Genomic DNA, 13,243 nt, shown 5'->3' on the forward strand with positions numbered 1-13,243 from the left:
CGCACCAGGTGCTGGCATCAGTGCAAAGCTTGGGGAAGGAAATATTTGAAAAGTGCCTGGGATAGTGTTTGTACATAGTAGGGGATTAATAATTCCTCTGTCCTTCCTTCCTTCCTTCCTTCCTTCCTTCCTTCCTTCCTTCCTTCCTTCCTTCCTTCCTTCCTTCCTTCCTTCCTTCCTTCCTTCCTTCCTTCCTCCTTCCCTCCCTTCTTCCCTCCTTCCCTTCCTTCCCTCCCTCCCTCTGGAATGCTAGAATGTAAGTTCCAAGGCAGGGATTTGGTTCTGTCTCCAACTTGTAACCAATGCCTGGAACACAGTAGGCACTTAATAAATGCTTGTGAATTGCCTGATTGACTATAATCAATGAGGGAATCTTTCCTTATTCCTAAAATTCAACAAGTTGAAAAATGAATCCAAAGAAGGTGTGCAGGCTGAGCCAGCTGCAGGGGGTCAGTCAGTAAGCCCTGATTAAGTGCCAAGGGGGGGGATCAGGATGATCCAGCCCAGACTTGGGGGTGGGGCACCTGCCCAGGTCTCCACTTAGCTTCTGGAGCATCACACTTTTCTCTCCAAATTCTCAGAACAAAACCTTAAGAATATGTCTCATGGAAATTGGAGGAGGGAATGTGTCCTGGACTAAAAGAATGATTGGATCTGGCAACTTGACCCAAAAGCTGGGAATGAGGCAGCCCCAAAGCAAGACTGAGAAATAGATGGCAGCCCCTCCCTGCAGCATCCAAGGCTTCTTCTGCCTGTGGACCTCAAGGGCCTGAGGGCTTGTGTCCCAGCTCCAGGAGGCTATGTTCTGTGTTCTCTCCCAGCCCTGATGTCCCCTGTTCTTGGGCCCCTCCCAGCCCTGACATCCCCTGTTCTTGGGCCCCTCCCAGCCCTGACATCCCCTGTTCTAGGGTGCCCCACTCTCCCCATCAGGGCTGCGTTTCTACTATACCCTAAAAGAATTCATCCTTCATGGTAGAATTTCAGGCATTAGCAGGAGGTTGATGAGGGTGAGGAATCTGCCCCTTGAATGGCTCTGTGTGATCACCTGCCCCCCTGTGTGTCCTGTCCAGACCTCTGGGAGGAAGGGGGCCCAGCCTGGGCTGTGGAAGCTGCCTTGCCCCTGGCTCTGCCTCTTCCTACCTTATTGACCTTTAGCAGGTCATTTAGCCTTTGGGGTCTCAGTTTCCTCTTGTGTAACATGGAGGGGTGGACTAGATGGCCCCCAGACCTCCCACAGTCCTAAATCTTGACCTCCAATCAGAGCTTCCCATGGCCAAGCAGAAGGCCAAGGGACAAGCCTGGGCCCGGCTTAGAGCATCTTTTTGGAGCTATAGTTAGCACTGGGCAGCCTGGGGGCAGGGGCCCAGAGCCACATTCTGCCTGGTCCCCCGGTCCACCAGTGGAATTTCCCTGACCTGAACCCTGGAATTATGTCAGGAAACAAAAACCAGGAGGCTAGGGATAGACCAGCCTGGAACGGTGGCTGTCCCAGATGTACACAGTCCACCACAGGGGAGGGGGCTTTCTTTGTCCCTTCCTAGCCAGCTGTTAGAACGTCAACAGGCATCGAGTGCCTACTAAGTGCCAGGCACTATACTCTGCCTCTGGACTCTGCCCCTGCACACCCCCACCCCATCTCCACTGCTGGAAGGCTGGATAGAAGGCTTTCTGTATGGTCAAGTATGTAAGGAGCTCAGGCTAAGCTGAACAAACAGCAGCTCAGGGAGGTAGAGGACTGTGGAAGGCTACCTGGAGGAGGCGACCTTTGGATGTGACTGGAAGGCTATGTGGAGGCATGCACCAAAGGTGGCATTGGGTGTCGAGGTGGTGCAGTGGACAGAGGCCTGGAGGCAGGAGGTTCTGAGTTCAAATCGGGCCCCAGACACGTCCAGCTGGGTGACCCTGGACAAGTCACTTCACTCTACCTCAGTTTCCTCATCTTTTAAATGAGCTGGAAAGGAAATAGCAAACCACTCCAGTATCTCTGCCAAGAAAACCCCAAATGGGGTCGTGGAGAGTTGGCCATGAGTGAATAACAGCCAACGTTTCTATGGTGATTTAAGGGTTATAAAACATTTTACAAACATTACCTCATTTGACCCTCACCAGAACCCTGCGAGGTAGGTACTGTGTTTGTCCCCATTTTACAGATGAGGAAACCAAGGCAGACAGGTGACAGGATCTGCCCAGGGTTACACTGCTAAGAAGTGTGTGAGGTTGGATTTGAACTCAGGTCTTCCTAACTCCAGGACCAGAGCTCTAACTACCATGCTAGAAATCCAGTGTTATTGGGGAGTCCCCCCGCAATATAATACACTGCCTCCCATGGATTTGATCAGAATGTGAATAGGAAAGAAAATAAGCATTTATACAGCACCTACTGCATACCAGGCCTTGTGCTCAGGGGTTTGGGTGTGGTTTTGTTCCTTTTTACAAACATTATCTTGCTTGAGATCCTTTCGTTAGTCTGAGAGGCTCTTAGACCATTTTCCGTTTTTCCCTTGGGTTTTACAGTTACAGTTTCCAGCTTCTGCTCTTGGGATCTCCCCATTTTCCTCTTGCTGCTGGGCGAAGGCAGTCCTGAGGATTTAGAGGGCTTTCCTCTACCCCACCAGGCTAGGTCCTGGGTGCTAAGGCTCCACCCCCAGGCCAAGGGACAAAGAACCGAATGAAGCTGATTTTATAGGAATTGAATTAAATTGAATCTAATGCAATCGACACCAAGGTTTGCGATTTCTTCTGCTGCTGATTAATCCCATTAGTGTCTGCTGAGCTAAATTAGTTGATTCAATAAAAAGTAAACATATATTTCAGGCCCAAACAATCGTAAACCCAAGCTGGGAAGGAAGACATTGTCCAGGCATTTTCACACACACACACGCACACAGACACATGCACACACACATCCATGCACACACATCCATGTGCACAGACGTGTACATATGGGTGTACTACCGTTCATCTAATCTCTGGTCCACTTTCATACATTTTAGGGGTGGGCACAAGTTGTGTTTGTTTTCATTTCCGTCTTTTTTGGGTTGGGAAAAGAAGTGAGAAAGGACAGAAAAAAAGAGGCAAGAAGGGGAAGGGAAAGGAGAGAAGGAAGGAGGGAAGGGAACCATTTTCAGATTTAACGTTGCTTCACCAGGGTGTGCCAGAAGTCTTAGTGCAGCTCCTAGCCATTATTTGGTTATAATGATTATTCATGCTATTAAAGCTCACAACTCCATTAAGGCTTGTGGGACGCTCTGTTTCTGAAGACGTCAGTATGGTGGTGGAAGACCACCTTTGGACATTTACTAGCTGTGTGGTCCTGGACAGCTCACTTCAGTGAATTCGTTCATCTCATGTGACATAAGCCTTGTTGGCTAAATTATAACTAGATGACTACCTGTAGGGGTTTTCCAGAAAGAAGTAGGAAGTATGGGGAGGCATTTTTCCTAGGGAATAATCTTTTCAACTTTTCATTTTTCCCTGGCTCTCCGAGACTGTTTCTGCCTGGATCTCAGGAGAAGTAGTTGGGGGAGGTAGGTGAAGGAGCCAGGAGGATGGAGCAGGGGTCCCCCAGTTTATTCCTTTAGCTGATAGTGACACCGTAGGAGAGACATCCTTGAGCTGCTCTCTGCTGGCCACTGGAGGCCACTGAAGGTGGAGGATCATGCCCAACACAAGTTCTAGGCTTGGGGGTCTTCAGTTCGTCAGTCTTCCAAAGCCTTGTGATCATTCCATCGGAGGGATTGACAAAGATTGGCCCATGAGTTACACTCGAATGCCCGGCAGCAGGATTCAATGCTTCCTCCTGGCCAGCCTGGGCCCCCACCAACCTCTGCCAATGCTCTTTAGAAGTGACAGGCTTCTGGCCATGAGATGGTGAAGAAACTGGCTCTTGGGATGCCCTTACTGTGAGAGGAACCTGTTCAGTAAAGCTAATCTCTCCCCACAAAAGCTTTCACTCGGTCCAGGGGTAACAGCAGGAGCTGTGTTTCTGCCCATTTGTGCCAATCTGGGCATGCTGCACAGTGAGACCTTTGCCCTTCTGCTCCTTCCTAGGGAGCATTTCAGTCTTAGCCCTCCCTCATCTCCATCTTACAATGCATCCATACAAAGGGATTTAGGGAGGGGAGCTGTGATGGAAGGAACACTGGATTTGGATTCAGGGATACCTGGATTTATATCCCAGCTTTGTGAGCATTTCCCCTCTTGGGCTTCTGCGAAATGGGGAAATTCTCCCTGCCCTCTTACCTCGTGGAATGGTTGTGAAGAGACTGCTTGGTTAACCTCAGAATGCTGTAAATACTGTGTGACATCAGGCCAGTCAACTTAATTTCTCAGTGACTCAGTTTCCTTCTTTGTAAAATGCCAGTGTTGGACCACTGATCTCCAAGGGCTCTCAGTCTTGCTGTCCCATAAAGTCAGCCCCTGGCTGTGGCGCTTTTGCAGGGCCATCCATCCCCACTGTGTTCCTTCCAGTTCTCCCCTGGCCAGGCCCCGCTTCCCTGAATTTGTCCATCTTGGCCAGGGCCAGTCCCCTGAGGGCAGAGCCTTGCTTACTTCATCTGGACAGCCAAATGCTCTCTCACTCACTTGCTTTTTCAGAAGTGGTGACAGTCCGACTCCATAGAGAGAAGGTACCTCTCTGCCCGCCTTCCTGGCGCTCTGACAGTCAAGCCTCCTGTTTCCTCCAGGCATCAGCCCAGATGGGAGCCCAAGGGAGCTGGGATTTTTCAGAGTCTCTCCTGAAAAGGAGCCAGTCAGGTCTAGGGCCAGGGAGCACTGAGAAAGTGCAGCTGCCCCCAGCAGCCCCTTTTCGTAGGCCTTCGTGGCAGTCAGAGTCAAAGAGCTGCTGAGGGACAGTGCTCTAATCTCTACTAATGTCTCTCCTGGGGGAGGAAATGGGGGAGCTGTCATCACTGCAGAAGGGGCTTGGGAGAAAAGCAGCTGGGCCTCAGGCCTCAATACCCTTCCCTGCTCTCACCTAGGGAAGACCCTGGGCAGAAGATGATGAGATGGGAATAGAGGGACAGAGCCAGGGAAGAGATCTAGGCAGTTTCCAGGGCGACTGAGTGAAGACAGGCAGGCCTAGGGAGGCAGAGCTGTTCTGAAGCCAGGGCTTGTTCAACCTGCCTCCCCCATTTTACAGATGAGGAAACTGAGGCCCAGGAAAATGCAGTAATTTGTTCAAGGTTGAGCAGGTAGACTCCTGGCTTTACTGAACTTCCCGTTTCCCACTAGCTATACTGTCCCTTCTTTGGACTTGTCCATCACACCCACAGTCAGGTACCTTTGCCCTCTCTCCTTCTTCCTTATGTGTGATCTTGCCCCATTAGATCGTAAGGTTCTTGAGGTCTTTTATTTTTTAAAATTTGTATTTGTATCCCCAGCACTTAGCATGGGGTCTGACACATAGTAGGTGCTTATGACGTACGACTATATACACTCATATAGCTTAAAGGTTTGTAAAGCTCTTTACAAAAATTATCTCATTTTTGACTTCACAATGACCTTGGGAGGTGTCATTATTGTCTCTATTTTACATATGGAGAGACTGAGGCAGGCAGAGGTGAAGTGATTTGTCCAGGGTCACACAGCTCGTGAGTGTGTGGGGTTGGATTTGAACTCAGGCCTTCCTGACTCCAGGCCCAGAGCTGACCAGGACAAAGTAGCACAGACACTTGCTGGGAAACTGTCTTGATGCAGCCTAAGATGGAATTAGTCCATCTTGGCTGCCAGATCTCATTACTGGCTCATATGAGTTTGCTCACTGAGACCTGAACATTGCAAATATCGGCTCATTTTGCCTGTGTCTTATACGGGGGGCAGTTTTCCCTTCCCATAATCCTCCTATTTTCAGAAGTAAGACCCAGCTCTGGTTCTGCCCCATACCCTGATGGTATTTTTTTTGAGGGGGCTGTCTAGTCTGGCTGCCTTGGTATGATGCATCAGCTGTTTTGACCGTCCCTTTCCTGCCCTAACTAACATTGGAGGAATGTTCAGTCCTGTGACTTAAAACCAACTGGGGAGAGATGCTGGCTAGATGGAGAGATGAGGTAACTGCTGGTGTTCTCTGCCGGGTCAGGTCTCAGGCACACATCAAGCTGCCAATCACAGGAGGCCTCAGGCTCCCTAAACCCAGATGGTCACAAGGCACATCTCCTTCCACATGTGCCTCCATCATCCTTTTTTTGGACATAACAGTCCCTGCTCAGGTCACTCAAGTCTGCTCCCAAGATCTGTGCCTACAGGGTAACCTGCCCTGGGTCACACAGGGAGTGATTAGCAGAAGAGCCTTCCAAGACCCTAAGGGTTGGGGAAGAATGAATTAATCAGGGAACATTTACTAAGTGTTGGCTGTAGAAAGGCAAAAAAAAGATGATTCCTGCCCTGGAGGATCTTCCATTCCAATGAGGGAGATGGCATGTGAGTGACCAGATCCATAGGATGTATAGACAGAGCAACCCTAACCTTAGAGAAAGAGGTCTTACCATATGGGGAGATCAAGAAAGGCCCCATACAAAAGCAGGCTGTAGAGGGAGTCCAGAAGAAAGCCAGAGATTCTAAGAGGCATCAGTCAGGAGAGAGAACATTCCAGACACCAGGGACAGCAGATGCAAAGACCTGGAGGCAGACTACGGAGGATGCAAGGAGCAGCGGACAGGCTGGTGTACCTGGATTAGAGCAGTTTTAGAGGCGAGGTGGACATAAGAATACTGAAGAAGTGGGCAACAGCCAGGTTGTGAAAGGCTTTAAATGACAAATAGAGAATTTTATATTTTTTAAATTAATATTTTTACTTAATTCTAATGGAGTATTATAATTATATGTAATATAATAAAGATGCAAATCAAATTTTATTGCACTTATATTTATTGTAAAATATAAAATAATATTACATTATATGTTATATTAAAATATAGATATATATAATAAAATATGGTTAGAATATTGTAATAATAGGATTCTACAATCAATGCTTTCTCCCTCCTACCTCCTCCTCCCCTAGGGGAAAAAAAAACAACAAAACCCTTGCAACAAATATACACAGTCAAGCAAAGCACATTCCCACACTGACCATTTCCACAAATGCATATCTCACTGTACAAATCTAGTCCAACACCCAGAAGTGTAGTGGATAGAATGCCAAGCTGTGTTCAAATCTGGCCTCAGACGCTTATTCAACTGTATGAGCCTGGACAAGTCACCTAACCTCTGTCTGCCTCAGTTTCTATATCTGTAAAATGAAGGTAATATCATCTACTTCCCAGGGTTGTTGTGAGGATCAAATTAATATTTGCAGAGAAATCTTACAGCTCTATAGAATTACTGGCTCTGTGATGAAAACAATGACGGGAATGATGACCTTTCAAGAAGCAGGCAGCTGTCTAAATCATCAGTTCTCTGGAATCATGGTTGATGGGTACACTGATTAGAGTTTACGTCTTTCCAGATTGTAGGTTTTTACAAGGTTGTTGTCACAGTACAAGGTTTACCTGCTTCTGTTGACTTTGCTTTGTATCAGTTCAAGGTGATATTCAGGCATCCCATACCCTGTATCTTTTTGTAGACTTTTGCTTGGGCCCCATTGATTGTGTGAAATAATTTTCCTACTTCATTCTCTCTCTTCTCTTCTCTTCCCTCCTATCTTTTTCCTCCTTCCTTTCTTTTTTTGACATGGTTCCAAATTGCTTTCCAGAATGGTCCAGTTCGTAGCTCCACCAAAATTGCATTAAAGCTCCTCCAACATTTGTCATTTTCCTTTTTTTTTTTCATCTTAGCTAATCTAATGAGTGTGGGGTGGAACTTCAGAGTTGTTTTAAAGTGTATTTCTCTAACTCTTAATGACTTAGAACATTTTTATATGACTTGATAGCTTGGATTTCTTCCTCTGATAAATATATCCTTTGATCATTTATCAGTTGGGGGGTGGTTCTTATTTTTGTAAATTTCACTCAGTTCCCTTAGAAATGAGATCTTTTTTTAAGAGAAATTCGCTGCAAATATTCTTCCTAGTTTCCAGTTTTTCTTCTGTTACTGCATTGATTTCACGTGCAAACTTTTTAAATTGTATGTAATCAAAATTATCTTCTTTACCTCCTGTGAACCTCTTTATCTCTTACTGAGTCATGAACTTTTCCCCTATCCATAAATTGATAGGTAATTTTTTCCATGTACCATTAATTTGCTTGTGATGTCACTCTTTATAGAATGCACCAATTTTGAGCTTATCTTGGTGTATATGGTGTGAAATGGTATACTTAGTTTCTGTCAGACTACTTTCTAGTTTTCCCAAGAGATTTTATTGAATAGTGAGTCCTTCTCCCAGTAGCTGGTGTCTTGGACTTTTTCAAAGACCAGATCATTTACTTCTGTATATTGTGTACCTAGTCTGTTCCATTGATCATCTTTTCTGTTTCTTATTCAGTACCAAATTATTTTGATGATTATGTATATATATATATATATATATATATATATATATATGATAGTGTACCCTGAGATCTGATACTGCTCAAATCCCTTCCTTTCCATTTTTTCATTGATTACCTCAATGCTCTTGACTTTTTGTTCCTCCAGATGAATTTTATTATTTTTTCTAGCTCAATAAAGTAATTATTTGACAATCGAATTAGTATGGCACTGAATAAATAAATTAATTTAGGTGGCAATGTCATTTTTATTATATTGTTTCAGTCTACCCACGAGCAATTAATATTTCTCCAATTATTTAGATCTATCTTTATTTTTGTAAAGTGTTTTGAAATTGTGTTCACATAGTTCCTGTTTCCAGAATGTGTATGTGTTTTGGTAGGTAAACCCCCATTCACATTCTCAGATATGATTGCTAATTGTGCATTTGCCTCCAATTTATTCTCTTATCCTTTTCCTCTTTTTTTACCCTCTCCCCTTTTTTATAGTGTTGTGTTTCTGAATACTGCCTCATTTAATCTACCCTCCTTCTTATACCCCCTCCCTTTTCCCTTAATTGCTTTTCTGCCCCCTTCCTTGGTGGATAAAATGAATTTCTGTACCCTAATGCGTGTGTGTATTCTTCACTCCTTTAACCTGTTCAGATGAAAGTGAAGTTCGAGTGTTATCCACTCCCCACCATGGCTCCCTCCTTTATATAGACTTTTCCTTGTGTTCTCCATTTGTGTGAGATAATTTCCCCCATTCCTCCTTTCCTTTTCTCTCTTTCCACCGCATTTCTCTTACTCATTATCCATCCTTCTTTTGAGATCATCCAAACAAAATAGAATCACACCCAGACCTTCTGTCTAATTGGACTCCCTCTAAGACCTCTGGTGATGATAAAGTTCTGGAGAATGGCATGTATCGTTTTCTCATATAAGAATGTAAACAATTTAACTTTGTTTAGTCCCTAATGATTTCTCAGTCATTTTTAAAAAATGCTTCTCAAGGTCTACATTTGAATGTCAAATTTACTATCTCAATCTAGTCTTTTCATGAGAAATGTTTGAAATTTGTTGCTTTAAAAATTCATTTTTCCCCCTATGGGATTTACTCAGTTTTGCTGGGTAAGTTATTTTTGATTGTAAGCCTAGATCCTTTGCCTCCTGGAATATCCTGTGCCAAACTCTCCATTCCCTTATAGTGACTCGTGATTTTGTGTACTTGAATTCTTTGTGTTTACTTTCCCTTAATCTGAGATCTCTGGATCTTGGCTATAATATTCCTTGGAGTTTTCATTTTGAAATTTCTTTTAGGAGGTAACTTTTCAGTTCTAATTTCTACTTTGCCCTCTGTTTCTAAGATATCTGAGTATTTTTCTTTTTTCTTTCCTGAAATATGATATCTAGCTTCTTTTTGTTGTTATTCATGGCTTTCAGGTATTCCAATGATTCCCAAATTATGTCTCTTTGATCTGTTTTCCAGTTAGTTTTTTTATAAGATATTTTACATTTTCTTCTATTTTTTCAAATTTTGACTTTATTCTTATTATTTCTTGATGTCTCATAGAGTTGTTAGCTTCTATTTAATCAATTCTAATTTTTCAGGAGTTATTTTCTTCAGTAAGGTTTTGTACCTCTTTTTCATTTTCTTTTAAGATTTAAATTTAGTTATTTTTAGTTTTCAATATTTATTTCCACAAGATTTTGAATTCCAAAATTTCTCCCCTTCTTTCCCCTCCCCCACTTCAAGATGGCATGCATTCTGATTACCCTTCCCCCAATCTGCCCTCCCTTTTATTGTCCCCCACTTTTCCCCTTTCCCTTTACTTTCTTGGAGGGCAAGACAGATTTTTATACCCCATTGCCTGTATATCTTATTTCCTAGTTGCATGGAAAAACAATTTTTTAACACTTGTTTTTAAAACTTAAGAGTTCCAAATTCTCTCTCTTTTTCCCTCCCCACCCACCCTCATTGAGAAGGCAAGCAATTCAATATAGGTTATACACATGTAGTTATGCAAAAACCCACCATAATACTCATGCTTTGAAAGACTGATTGTATTTCCCTCCATCCTATCCCACCCCTCAATTGTTCTATTTTCTCCTTTGACCCTGTTCCTTTTCTAAAGTGTTTGCTTCTAACTACTCCCTCCCCCAATCTGCCCATGATTTTATCATTCCCTTGTCTTATCTTCTTCCCCCCTACTTTCCTGTAGGGTAAGATATCCTATTGAGTGTGTATATTATTTCCTCCTTCAGCCAAATGTGATGAGAGTAAGGTTCACTCATTCTTTCTCACCTCTCCCCTCTTTCCCTCCATTGTAAAAATTTTTTCTTGCCTCTTTTATGGGAGATAATTTCTTTCTCCCAATATATTCCTCTCTCACCCCTTAATTTAACTTTTTAGATATCATCTTCATCCTCATAGTCAACTCACCCTGTGCCATTCATCCATCCATCTATCTGTCTGTCTATCTATCTATCTATCTATCTATCTATCTATCTATCATCTATCTATCTATCTATCTCCTCCAACTACTCTAATACTGAGAAAGTTCTCATGAGTTACAAATATCATCTTTTCATGTAGGAATGTAAACAGTTCAACTTTAATAAGTCTCTTATGATTTTTCTTTCCTGTTTACTTTTTCATGATTCTCTTGATTTTTGTATTTTAAGTCAAATTTTCTATTCAGCTCTGATCTTTTCATCAAGAATGCTTAAAAGTCCTCTATTTCATTGAATGTCAATTTTTTTCCCTGAAGGATTATATTCAGTTTTGCTGAGGTGTTATACCTCTTTTTTGAAGCTGTTCATTCTCTTTTCATATTTTTCTTCCTTAGCTCTTATATGTTTTCCCATTCTTTCTTCTTTTTTATATTTATTTATTTATTTTTAGTTTTCAACATTCATTTCCACAAAATTTTGGGTTCCAAATTTTCTCCCCATCTCTCCCCCCCCCACCCCATAATGCCTTGCATTCTGATTACTCCTTCCCTCAATATGCCCTCCCTTCTATCACACCCCCTCTTCCCTTATCCCCATCTTCTCTCTTTTCTTGAAGGGCAAGATAGATTTCTATACCCCCTTACCTGTATTTCTTATTTCCCAGTTGCATGCAAATACAATTCTCAACATTCATTCCAAAAACTTTGAGTTCCAACTTCTCTCCCTTCCTCCCTCCCCACCCATCCCCACTGAGAAGGCAAGCAATTCAATATAGGCTATACATGTATAGTTATGCAAAAGACTTCCATAAAAGTCATGTTGTGAAATATTAACTATATTTCCCTCCATCCTATCCTGCCCCCCATTTATTCTATTCTCTCTTTTGACCTTATTTTCTTCAGTGAGCTTTTGAACTTCCTTTTCCACTTGGCTAATTCTGCTTTTTAAAGCATTCTTCTCATTGGCTTTTTGGACCTCTTTTGCCAATTGAATTAGCCTATTTTTATAGGTGTTATTTTCTTCAGCATTTTTTTGGGTCTCCTTTAGCAAGCTGTTGACTTGCTTTTCATGATTTCCTGGCATCACTCTCATTTCTCTTCCCAATTTTTCCTCCACCTTTCTTACTTCAAAATCCTTTTTGAGCTCTTCCATGGCCTGAGACCACTGCATATTTATTTTGGAGGTTTGGGATGCAGAAGCCTTGACTTGTAGGTCTTCCTCTGATGGTATGCATTATTCTTCCTCATCTGAAAGGATGGAAGAAAATACCTACTCACCAAGAAAGTAACCTTCTTTTTCTCTTTTTTGGGCATTTTCACAGTCAGTTACTTGACTTTTGTGTCCTTTGTCAAGAGGAAGGTATACTCTAGGGACCTGTAAGTTCTTGGTTCTTCCAAAGTGGCACAGTCAAGGGAGAGGAGTTTACTCCTCTTCTGGCTTGTGCTCTGGTCTAGTAGCAACCACAAGCACTCTGTTCTGCCCAGGATCTGCTAGTGGGGTTCCCTCTCCAGAGCTACCCCCAGTGCCACCACTAGCACTCTTCCTCAACCCAGGAGAGCCACTGAGGCCTGAGACCCAGATCAGCTGCTCAATTCCCCTAGAGGTTTTAAGTAGAGAGTTCCAAAAATGTACTCTACTGCCACAGTGGCTGCTGCTGGTGGGGCCAGACCATGTTCCTTTCTCACCCAGTTGAAAGAGCTTTCTCACAGACCTTTGAAGCTGCCTTTGGCATTTGTGAGTTGAGCAATCTGGGAGCTTCAGCTGCTGCTGGGGATTCCACCCCTGAGGCATGCTCCAGTTCTGTCACTGCCAATGCTGCATGGCCAAAGCTGGGCTGCACTCCACTATGAGACTGGTGTGATAGAACTTTTCTGCCCAGAATGTGTTATTTGAGTTCCCTCTCCACAACTGCCTCCAGCTCCAGCATGCCAGCATACTCCTACACACCCCAGGGCTGCCACTCAGAGCTGAGATCCAGATCAGCCACGATTCCCCCAGGGGCTTTAGGCAGAGGGCTCCTAAAATGGAAGCTGTGCCACAGCAACTGGTGCTGCCCTGGGGCTGCTGGGGCCAGGCCATGTTCCCTTCTCATGCAGGTGAAAGCACTTTCTCACTGACCTTTGCAGCTGTCTTTGGTGTTTGTGGGTTGAGTAATCTAGGAACTGCAGCTTCTGCCAGGGATTCTGTCCCTGAGGCTTGCTTGTGCCATGTGGCCAAGGCTAGGCTGCGCTCCACTCTGCACCTGGTGTGATTTCTGTCTGCCTTCCAGGCTGTCTTGGGCTGGAAATCTCTTTCACTCTGTCATTTTATGGCTTCTGCTACTCTGGAATTTGTTTAGGGTCATTTTTTACAAGTATTTTATGGGCTATGGGGGGAGAGGTAGGGTA

Source organism: Notamacropus eugenii, chromosome 4, assembly GCF_028372415.1.
Source record: "Notamacropus eugenii isolate mMacEug1 chromosome 4, mMacEug1.pri_v2, whole genome shotgun sequence".
In the NCBI taxonomy this organism is placed as follows: Eukaryota; Metazoa; Chordata; class Mammalia; order Diprotodontia; family Macropodidae; genus Notamacropus; species Notamacropus eugenii.